This window comes from Salvelinus sp. IW2-2015, linkage group LG13 (genome assembly GCF_002910315.2).
Source record: "Salvelinus sp. IW2-2015 linkage group LG13, ASM291031v2, whole genome shotgun sequence".
In the NCBI taxonomy this organism is placed as follows: Eukaryota; Metazoa; Chordata; class Actinopteri; order Salmoniformes; family Salmonidae; genus Salvelinus; species Salvelinus sp. IW2-2015.
This window is the reverse complement of record NC_036853.1, coordinates 10,616,304-10,628,936: the sequence shown is the minus strand read 5'-3', so window position 1 is coordinate 10,628,936 and position 12,633 is coordinate 10,616,304. Positions and strand designations below refer to the sequence as shown.

Here is a 12,633-nt window from a genome sequence, read left to right as displayed (position 1 = left end):
ACACACACACACACACACACACACACACACACACACACACACACACAAACACACACAATGATTAAATGTGTTGATTTTGATATTGAATCATTGAATGTGATATGAATATGTGATGTAATGATGTATTTGTATATCTTTTTCAAGCTACAACATTTTTTATCTTTAGCCAATAGTGGATAAAAGGGGGCCTAAAGATACCGTCTCAGAATAGGCCTTAGGCCTTTAAACATAGGCCTAAAAAGATAGCCTGGCTGGATGCCTTGGCTGAATAGATATTCAAACACAAATTCAAATTCTTATGTTAGAAACCACTCCGTTTGTTTAAATAGCATGTAATATAACATTGATTAATGAATTAATTGATTTCACGGTCGTTTTGTTTCTTTGTTGATTTGTGTGGGTTTGCCCAACTGGAGTTTCGGGTTGCATCTGTGGGTACGGCGTGGGGTGTGTCGTGTGTATGACTGCGGTTTTACTGTGTGATCGACCCTGGTTGCATGTGGTGTATTTGAGCGCATGCAGGCTCGGCTCTCAGGGTAGGATTAACTGTCAAATATTTGTATTTGTCAGGCTCTCTAGTGATTTCTCTATTCAATAATATTTCTGTAATGTAAAATATTTTTTTCATGCCAAATGATTATAAGTTTTTCAGTTTTCAATGTAAGAGTCAGGCTGGGATGCTCTTCGGAATTACTTGTCTACTATTCAACTCTGAGTTCATTGAAAGTTTCAGTGTTAGAAAATAGTTAGCTGATGTGAAATAAGGAGTGGTAAAATCAGAGATTGTCTCCAATCCTATTTTTGGAACTATTACCACTGTAAAATGTAGACAAACGGTGTGTTATTGTGTGAAAATAATCAACATCAACATGTGGAATTTTTGGCCCAACTTTAAGGCCCTCGACTACTTATTTATCTCTTTGCTGTCACCTTTAAAAACCATGATCCTCTTTTGACATTAATCTATGAAGCCAATGCAGCATGCAGGAGATTGTTGGCATGCGGTGCCCGAACACGTTTTATGTTATTAAGGGCCTATAATGAGACCCGTTTCTGAAGTCATTTTTAATCACAGTTTAAAAAACGTTTTTTACTGCCTTAGAATGTGTTTAGACTTATAGTCTACAACCGAACCTGCACGCAAGCATGGTTGTGTTTATCAAATCACTAACTACGATTATGAATTCAGTGTAGGCCTATGGATGAGGCTGTTGTCATTGCATGTTGCCATTCAATTATCACTGCAGGCTAATTAGTTGACTGTTTGCTAATGCTACTATTAGCCTATTCGTTCAAGGCCTAAATGGGGATGTGTGCCTTTTCTCTCCTTAAGAATTGGGTGGACAATGTGTACTTTGTTCTTCGAACGTTGCAGTATTCGCCTTAGATCGGGCATTAAACAAGCCATTATCGGACCTTGAATAAGCGATGACCTGTCGGGACGTCAGATAAGCGGCCACTTCTAACCGGAGAGACAGTCGGCATTTCAACACCACTGCTCAGGGATTTACAACCGGTTACACAGGGCGCGCGAGAAGTGCTGTATTGCAGGGTTTCCCAAACTCGGTCCTAGTGTTTTGTTTTTAGTTTGTGTGTGTGTGTGTGTGTGTGTGTGTGTGTGTGTGTGTGTGTGTGTGTGTGTGTGTGTGTGTTGTGTGTGTGTTGTGTGTGTGTGTGTGTGTGTGTGTGTGTGTGTGTGTGTGTGTGTGTGTGTGTGTGTTGTGTGTGGTGTGCGTGTGTGTGTGTGTGTGTGTGTGATGTTTTCATCTGCGTGTGTGCCTGCATGCTTGTGTGTTTGGTAGCTCCACTAGCAGGTTGTATGGTTGTAATTATAAACCCATTATAATGGGGGGGGGGGGGGGCAGTTAGGTTTCAAACAACCAAGTAACGCTTATAGGTAGGCTAGGGATAATGTGGTCTCGTATACTCTGATTCCACGCCACCAAAATATTTATGGAAATCGACCCAATTCAAGATGCCTTTGTTTTTACGGTGCCAAATATGACAATACAGTATAAGCTTAGGCTTATTGACATTGATTTTGGATAGAATATTCAATGCATTTCATGTGTCTAATAATACATATAATGCAAACAAAATAATGATTCTATTATCTGGCAGGGGAGTGTTGCTGTGATTTTACAACAATAATCTTATAGGATGGCTTCAGAAAATGGCTTCCCTTACTGTTTGATATTTGAAATCAGTGACGCAATGCCATTTAACCCTTTGATGCTAACCTCATGCGCACAGTTCATTCTCCTAGCAATTTGATTTAAAGGTCATTCTCTCCTATCGATCCGGTTTGTAGAGTGGGCGACAGAAAAGCGTAGGAATTGATCATCTAAAATAGAATAGACGGTATTCTAGACTGTAAGCCTATTGATGCAAACGGGTTAGAACTATGTGCTGCATTTATAATTGCAAAGACCCCGTGTGTATTATCTCTCTTTTGTGTGTGCATATGTGATGAAAATATGGAAAAGAGACAGTGAAGTTCTGATGTTATACTAAAGGCTACTACTGTACAGTGTGAGTGGAGCGACTGCCCACATTGGCTTGTGTAAGTGACGGAACAGTCTTCTGTTATTGATCCCTTTACCTAATGGAGACATTGTCATTTTCACCGTAGGTCTGTCTGGCCATAGGCCTATTGGCTATACTGGGTTGATGGGACGAAATTAAGCTAATGTCATTTTCGGCTATTCCCTTATCTACAGCATAGGTTAACTGCTTCGCAATTTTTGAGAAATGTCAACATAACATAGCCTATGATTAGTGGAATACCAGTTTTTACAGCATATGCTGTAGCTGCATCGTGCCAATGAAAGCGTGCGTTTATTATTCATTCCGTTGTATGTTATGAAGGGTGAGCTGTTAATGGGGGAAATGGTATTGGACAGAAGAGGAGGGGGAAAGGGGGGTATGCCTGCATGTCACAGCTCCAGCGATGGAAAGGAGAGACCCGAGAATGGAAATCGATACAGATTCAGATCGGACATAACAATGTATGGCGCACTCTATATCCTGATCACATACGCACATGCAGGCACGCTACACTGTAAAAATTGGGAGATGTATGTGAGTGCACAATTCGCCTCCTCGAAGGCAGAAAAACACAGAACAAATCATTATTCGTCATCTGGCTGCCTTGACAAACATTTGGAATGGATTTGAAGAATGTGAATATAGCTTTTCATTATTGCACCGGGGAAAATGGCTGCGTACTGGCCATTGTCCACAACAGCCACAGGATTTCACTGTGTGTGGTGTGTACGCGAGCGCGCGTGTGTGAATCCCAGTATTTACAACACACATTGCTGTGCTTAACGAAGAGCGTCTGTGAAACCGCAGCTGCATGATTTTCTCCCGTTGTCTTCCCCATGCTTATCAATTATTAAAGTCCGCATCGATCATTTCGCAGGCCTGCATCAACACGTCTCTTTATGAAAAAGCCTGTTTTCGATTATCCTAAATCAATCACTTCTAAAGGTTCTATGCAATCAAAAAGAGGAACCGGATTTCCTGGGAAGATTATTAACAACATTCTGGCTTCACAGCTTTTGATTAATTTTATGCTCAGTCTCTTTTGTTGAAACCTTTAGTTTTGTTGTGCACCATAGGAAAATGTGTATTTTGGAGGCGAATATCCAGGGAAAGCGTTTTCCGGATTTGATTGAATATGGACCTTATTCTTTGGACTTTGGACTATGTGTCTTAACATAGCCTACAACAAGATGGTGAGACGGATCTGATTGTGAAATTGTGTAATATTATTGATCACGTGTTGACTGGTGTTGGGTAAAGGACTTATGCTAGACGCAGGCTAGCCTATGAACAATATATATATACATTATTTATTTAATTTGACTCATCTGGCACACTAGCCTACTTCCATAGCATACCTCATCCATGTTGTACAGCCCCTTATTAAAGCCATAATACATGGCCTCAAACACAGGCCAACAGCGCCATTCATATAAAGATTTCAGCACCAAAGACAGCGGTGATCCCAATTGAAAATGGTTTTGTTAGGTGTTGAAAATGGTTTAGTTAGGTGGGGGTAAACATTTATGTAGCCTGCACTTGGAGGTGGCTGGAAATGCTAGTGCTGTGTGGAGCAGGCTGGGTTGGTCGTTGCTTAGGTACAGTGATGGCATTTGGATTATGTCCCAGACAGGCAGCGTTACTTCGGGAGTAGGGAGGCTGCATACATGTGGCTTACTTGTGCATATAAACTGTTGGATGATAGATTCATAAAATACTCCTTTCACTTATATTAGTTTATCATGAATATCCTAGCCATCCCCAAAAAATCTTGCTCCATAGTAATAGTATGGGGACAGCAGACAGGTTGACCTCCTTTGATGTGATTGGCATGTAGACTAGGCCTAGTCTGTGATGAAGTTTTTTATTGAGCTATTCTCTCCCTATCCATGATTTGCCTGTATTTTCATTGAATAGCCTATTACTAGAACAGAGCATAATCTCATCCTCAAAATCGACATTTTACAAACGATAAAATGTTGATATCCCCCCTTTACATGTTTGGATAAATGAGATCGATTCTCTTGCGTAATATTTCATTGCGTCGTATTTTCCACATGGGAGGTTTGGCAGGATCGAATCATTTTGGTTGTCTCTCTGTTGTCTTCCTCATGGCTCCGGAGTGATTCTGGAACAATGCGTTGATGGATACATGTTTACACAGATCCAAGCTGATTATATAACCCAACCCCCAAATGGCGTTTTGAGGGGGAGTTTTCCATCCAGTCTACATGTAACATGATTACAACAGAGAGAAAGAAAAATGTGTGCAATGGGGGCTTTTGGGGCAATGGGGTGCAATGGGGGCTTTTCCCAGTCTCTCATCCCCTTTCCTAGCTCCTGCCTAAATCCCCCAGCCATCCCCCAACACTCTGGGAGAGTCCAATGGGAGAGAGTGCTGAGGCGGAATAATTGATAGATGCACTGGCTATCCTTATCGATCACTGCTTTATTGACCCGACCAAATACATTGAGATGGAGTGTGGAATTCAACACAGATGCAAAGACGAATTGTTTTCATCGGTTTGTATCTTCTGTGAGATTCACCTTGCCCTCCTCACGCGGACAATACTACACATCATTCCAATTATGAACCATGCGTTTTAGGGTTTCAATGGACTACATCGTATTTTACATTTTCTGGGGAGGATTGTCATGTGAGTGTGCAGACACTGGCGTTTTCACATTAGCTAAGCAAGGCAGCGGCATTGATTTGTGTGACTGTGATGAATTTGGAATAGTAATTTGAATGTATTGATTGATATGACCGACCGAGTAGGCCTATCGCCAGCGTCCCTTTTAGAATCACAACCACCAACTCCCACTCCGCATGCGCACATGCATAATGGTGGATTTAAACGCAATAAGTAAAATGTAGCGCCCACCATTTCCATACCACAGTCATTTGTCATTTTGCCCAACTCCATGTTGCTAGAGAGCAACTGACAACAGAACAAGGTAGCTCACAGGACAACAGACAGCACGTCAGGGCCAGGTGACACCCTGCTGGAACAGCGCTCGCTCTCAAAGAGTGCAACTACTAAACAATTATAGCCATAATTATTACCATAATAACAATAACCATAACAATTACGATAATATCTCTACTATAATGGTTGATAATTGTTAATAAATTATGGTACTTGCACTATACTGATTAGAATAGCCTATTGAAGTATGAAGAATGTCTATGTAGCCTATATCATCCTCAAATATCCGAAGTCAACCTTAATGCGTTCAGGCAAATACCCACCGGGGAACAAATGGAGCATAGGTCTATCAATTCTAAAAAATAATGCATACGAACGGACATGCATGCTGCACATATAGACCCTATGCATGCAGAAACACAAGTATGGGAAGTTATGTGCCATAGTTCTAGTATAGTGCATGCAGTTCACAATCAACCATGTCTCAGAGCATTTCGTATTATTCTGTATGTAAATCCGAAACACTCCATTTAGTATGATATGTTACGTTTTGCATGGTATGTATTAGTTTGTGGATGGCCATCAACCATTTAGTATGATATGTTACAAATTATAATTCATATTATATGTTGCGAATTTGCAAAACGTGCAATATGTTACGAATTTGAAAAATTTATGAATTTTCTAAACATATGATATGTTATGAATTTTAGCTAGGTCGCTAACGTTAGCTAGGCTAGGGGTTAGGGATAAGGTTAGGGTTAAGTTTAGGAGTTAAGTTAAAGGGTTAACGTTAGGGTTAGGGGAAGGGTTAGCTAAAAGGGTTAAGGTTAGGGTTAGAGGAAGAGTTAGCTAACATGCTAAGTAGTTGCAAAAGTAACTAAAAAGTAGTAAGTAGTTGAAAAGTGGCTAATTAGCTAAAGTTGTCTGTAATAAGACCCAGACTTGCAACCTATGAGTTGCTAGAAGTTTGCGTTATAAGCCTACCCGTTCACCCTACCAATCATCCTACTTTGTTTTTGCCTTAAGTAAACATCTTCCTTATGTAACCATGTAACAAATCATACTAAATGGAGTGTCTCGGATTTATGTACAAAATAAAACGAAATGCTCTGAGACCAGGTTGCGACTATATAAAAACCCCACTGCCCAATTAGGTTTAATTAGGTTTAGCAATGGCACTTAAAGAGACAATTGTGGAGTGTTTAAATCTTTATATACCAAAACGCCGCTAAATGTGCAAAGTAACAATTTATATTCCATGAAGTGCTTTTCAATAGGGCATTGACTGGAACTAAAATATGCCACTATATCTGCTTAATTGAACTGTCCACTGAAATACGACACACAGAAGTACTGATTGACGTTTGAAGCGCATGCATGTTCTAACGGAGTGCTCTGCAGAAACATCAAAGTGGCGCTCACTTCCAACTCTTCTGATTGTATAGCTTTCCACCCTTAATTAAGCCTCTTTAATTAGCTCCTAAGCTTTATAGCTTGTAAAATAACCCTATTTCCAGTAGATTTGTTTGCCTTCGTAGAGTTTTTACGGTAGAGGCTTGGAGTACAATACTGGACAATGTTTCAAACTGTTATCTCTCACTGGCAACGTGGGTGGATAAATGAACCAATGAACGAATAAATAAATATGAATAAATTGTTGCAACTTTTGAATTCAAAGTGAAATATAAAAGTAATGGATAAATAGACAAGTTCAATCGCAGGCCTATTTCAAATGATTTATATGAACATCCCCTCTCAAAAATATCTGTCTCGAAGTTGAGTGATTAGCAATATGTGACAATTAAATGGTATATGTCTGTTGAATTTCCAAAATGAAGTATGATTCTTTTGTGGTTTAACTGTTATTAAATTAATTTCCTTATGCTTTTTTGCCTTAAGCAGGCTAGTGTAGGCCATAATCATTTGTAATTATATATACTAGAATTGCATAGACCTTTGTAAAAACAAACGTTTGACTATAGGCCTGTGTATGTTTATTGCCAGCATAGGCTACAACACAATGTTCAACCTGGGTTGTAGTGTTATTGTCCGGTGTAGCTCAGTTGGTAGTGCATGGCGCATGCAATGCCAGGTTTGTGGGTTCGATTCCCACGAGGGTACCCACTACTGTAAGTCGCTCTGGATAAAAGCGTCTGCTAAATGTTAATGTTTTAGAGTTGGTATGTTGTAGATTCAAGAAAAGTCCCCTTTGACCACAAATTATCTTAAATTAGGCCTATTTGTAGATTCAACTAGGCCTATTTCACCTCCACTCCGTTCTTATTTTACTTCTATTTACACATAATTACACTAGTTCACCATGAACTCGCTATTCGACCTGTATGACTTTATAATTTATTATAAATACTTGAGAAATAAAGTGTAGCCTAAGCAGAATGTTTAAAAAAAATCATAGACAGACGCATCTGTTTCTTGAGGTGTCTTTCAGATCCAAATTGATCATTTATTAGTGGCTACTTTAAAAAGGGACGCCGGGACCCGAAGTATCGATTCGCGGGAGGTCACGCTCCCCTGACTCGCTGCTCCGCTGCTAGGCACACCTCAGACGCGCCTTGTTTACGCCTCCCGGAGTAGACAGGAGAAGGGAAGGCCCACGAGAATTCCAGGTCCATTTGAACACATAAATATAATTAGCGCGAGGCTTGTGGAACGACTCCACACCAGAAGAATAGTGAATATGTGAAACTTGACAAAGGGTCATCAATACTACAACACTACAGTCTTTTTGTCAATAATTACATTTACATTTAAGTCATTTAGCAGACGCTCTTATCCAGAGCGACTTACAAATTGGTGCATTCACCTTATGATATCCAGTGGAACAACCACTTTACAATAGTGCATCTAACTCTTTTAAGGGGGGGGGGGGGTTAGAAGGATTACTTTATCCTATCCTAGGTATTCCTTATTCCTTCATTCTCGTTATTGTGGCCCAAATGATACAGTTACAGAGATGCACAATCAATTTGATTCAGGCCATTCCCTGTTTGATTTCATTTTGTCTGTGGTCGAAACACCTCGTGTGTTTGTGAGTGTGTGTGTGGTCCCTATTACGCGCGTGCGTAAAATGAATTACAAGTATAGGCCTACTATAATGTTGCCAGCAAATAAGAGCATGACATTTCAAAAACTTAAAACAAGTTGATTATCTTTTTCAGGTTTAACATCTAATTAGGATATCACCAACAGAGTAGACTACCACAGCACAGCCTAGCTTGTTTACTCTTTCTACTTTATTATCTGAGCATGAAGCAGTCAATCCAAACTGGATTTACTTATCTTTTCAAACAACCAATTCAACATGGTTATTTAACAAAGTTTAACGAATAATAACCATCGTTAACTCCTCCAAGAATCCATACTAACTTGTTTAAGTGATAATCTGTTGGAGTAGCAATTGATAGTCTCGCCACATTGACTTTTAATTGATCCCTTCACATTAGCCACATTTCTCCTCACTCACCTGCTAGTCTGAGCGCCGACATTCTCTGGAACTCGGGTTCCTGCAGCCACTTCCACATCCTCCGGAAGGTTTCCCGGCCAGACTTGAGTTTAGTCCAGGGTTTAGGGTTCCTCAGCAGGTCAGACAGGGTTCCCTGGGACCGACACAAGATCCGCTGGGCGAAGATGGCCTGGGAATGCTGTAGCGCTTGAGCTCCGCCGTTATTCGCTGTGCCACCTCCTTGGTGTTTATTTCTTCCACCTGCCCGGACCCACCTCCCTGCCCGCCCCCCGCCGTCTGCCTCTCCCGGTCAGAGAGCATGGACCCGTTAGCCTGAGAGTGCGGATGGGTGTGATGGGGCATACCGTTCAGGGATGACATGATCCCGGCCCCGTGCCCCCCCAATCCCCGGCTCAGGTGATCCTCGCTCCGGGACAGCATCGCTGCGTGAGACTCGAAGCCTCCGGACGAGAGCATTTTGTCGTTGGAGAGGTGGGCGCCAGGACCATAAGCGCAAAGAGTCTGCTGAGAGTTGTGCAAAGACCCGAGGCCGTTGGAGAGAGGGGACAGCGACTGGCACATGCCGGACATGTCCTTAGGGTAGTGGCCATAGAGATTTCCCATCGAGGCAAGGCTCCTGTCGTCCCGCATCAGGGTGAAGCTGCCACTGACGTTGCCGGCGGCGAGTCGCTGGTGCGCCGGGTGGTGGTGGGCGTGCGGGTGGGGATGGTGGTGAAATTTCTCCGAGACGGTGGATATGGGAGGCAGGTGCTGCAGCGGCGTCAGCGTAGTGTAAGTGCTACTCATGGTCATCCCGGAGTCGCAGGACATGGTCATTGCGGGGTGCAAGGGACCGGACAACGCATGGTCTGTGCGATACTCCCCAGATCCATCTAATATTGAGGCCATACTGGACACCATGGCTGAACGTCCGTGTGACACCAAGTTCCGATGCGACGCCAAGGACTGCCGTGCGTGGTGCGGAGAGTTCATTAAGTCACCCGTTTGATGAGAGTGAGATACGCCGTGCAGATTTCCAATGTTTTCCATTGTAAGTTCCATCGTTGAAATAATCTTTATTTCCACCTCTCTCTCTCCTCTCTCCTCTCTCGCGCGTTCCCTCTCCCCCCGTCTCACACACTCCTTTCCAATAAATTGTGAACGATTTCAAAGCCAATCCATTGATTGTACTAGCCTCTCTTCAGTCACTACAGCATGATTTAAAGCGATCAGTTGCCCGCGACAGAGCTGTGCCACAAACCGCTGCTCGCGTTTCTGATAGGTGTCCGTCCTTGCTTGTAGCCTGTTTTATTCGCTGTAGAGCACCACTACTATAGAAAGCAAAGGCTGTGATTCCAGCGTCTATGATGACGTGCCCGCGCGTATGTCAAGACGTGACTGTGCCTGTGTATGTGTGCACCCACTGTTCCAGCGTTAGCACTCAGTCTGGGGCTGTCTGACGTCACCAGCTCTCTGTCAGACAGATGTTTGCTCATGTTGTAAACTGAACCTCGAATTTCTCAAAAAGATTACATTAGACATTTAAAGAGATACGAGACAGACACGTATCTTGAGCAAAACTGCAAGCCATCGCCATGCAACATTTACCTTGAGATATTGGGGAGTCCTGCCTGGATAAGAAACTTGCGCCTTTGGTTTTCCCTGACAAAGCCGCTTAACTTGGCGCCAGGACATGTGATTTCTTAATGGTTAAATATTAATTGACATGCTTAACATCATACTACTGCCATAAATAAAAAGATCTGTTATTTTAAACAATCTATTAAAATGCACTCCATTAAGATACAGGCTATGGTATACACCTTGGAGTTTCAGTCAGGAGAGGACGCACACGTGGTTTATTTCCGGATATGATATGCTGATTGATTTTCAGAATGCAATTTAGGAAAATGTCATAGAAAAATGCTATGCATTTTATTGTATGAAAGACATATGATAGGCCTATTTGCTTCTGTGTTTAGGCCTACATGTAATCACGAGGCCCAATGTCTATGCACTATATTCTTTTTCATATTTTCACTTATCGTATCTTTTTTTCAAAAGTCAATAAGGAAAACGGCTAATTCTAGGCTAGAATAACTATTACAGTCTGCTATATGCATACAGTGCCTCCTTTAGGTATATCCTATAATGTACAGCAAATCGGGTAGACCTGTTCCCATGAACGAATAAGTCCAAATGGTTTAGGAAAAAGCAAACTCTATTTTAATTTGTCTTAAAATTTACCCAATATTTGAGCCAACTAAAAAAGCCATGAATGTATTGGCTATATGCCTTTATGCTGTATGCGCTGTGTATGCAGTTGATGGACGTCAAAGGCATAGGCTATACGGGGCCTCACCTATATTCTCATTTTAAGTCTAATTTTCCTTCACAATTTCCCACCTTCTGACTTGTTATGACCCGTGTTAAAGCTCGCTGCCTGTTGACGTCAATCCAGGTCAGCAATCCTAATTCATCAGTGTCAATGGATGTATAGATCAGTGGGCGATTCATCGATACTGCAGCAGTAAAACATACAGAAGCCATAGGTGCTTCATTTGATCACAAGAAACCTCAGATATATGTGGTTGTGGAAAAATATTTTTGGGTAGGTCCAAACTTTGCGAAGATTTAACTCGTAGTTCCATTTCAGTTTGGAATTTAGCCTGTCAGGTGGTTACCTCAAAATATGTACAATCATTTATTATGTGGCCTATTTGTATTGATTTTCTTAGCCTGATTTATACAGTATGTATTTGTCATTTTTTAAAGAGCATCAGTTTCAAAATACTATTTTGCATTCGTAAAATGTGTGTGGAGTCCATTCTAGTTGTATATATATGCCTTTCATGTACAACCCTGTATAGGCCTATATTTATAATATGTTAATTAATATAGTATTGGACCTATTTTACATTGTATTTGCACCACAAAACTAAGGCCCAGTAGCTAATCTAACTAAGTTTAATGTTGCAATCAAGACATGGGTCTGTCCCAGGTCTTCAATAGCCCATAACCGAGGAAACCATCGAGGACAGCATTATGAGATGTGGCCTATCTCTCTGCACACACACGACGTGAAAATACGTGTAATAGGAAAGCCTGTGGCTTAAAACACGGAAAATCGCCATAAAATTAAGAGTTCCGTGTATGTGACCCGCAATGTCGTGGGACAAGCCTATGTTTAAAATCAAATCAAATTTTATTTGTAACATACACAGCAGATGTTAATGCGAGTGTAGCGAAATGCTTATGCTTCTAGGTCCGACAATGCAGTAATAACCAACGAGTAATCTAACCTAACAATTCCACAACTATTACCTTATACACAGAAGTGTAAAGGAATAAAGAATATGTACATAAAGATATATGAATGAGTGATGGTACTGAACGGCATAGGCAAGATGCAGTAGATGGTATCGAGTACAGTATATACATATGAGATGAGTAATGTAGGGTATGTAAACATAAAAGTGCATAGTTTAAAGTGGCTAGTGATACATGTATTACATAAAGATGGCAAGTTGCAGTAGATGATATAGAGTACAGTATATACATATACATTATATTAAGTGGCATTGTTTAAAGTGGCTAGTGATACATTTTTGATCAATTTCCATCAATTTCCATTATTAAAGTGAGCTGGAGTTGAGTCAGTATGTTGGCAGCAGCCACTCGATGTTAGTG

General features: G+C 41.2%; 1 pseudogene; it reads right to left on the bottom strand.

Moving 5' to 3' along the window:
* The window catches only part of LOC111971887 (one cut domain family member 2-like), an 11,742-nt pseudogene extending 1,408 nt beyond the window's left edge, over positions 1-10,334 (bottom strand).
* Between the last annotated feature and the right edge of the window lie 2,299 nt (positions 10,335-12,633).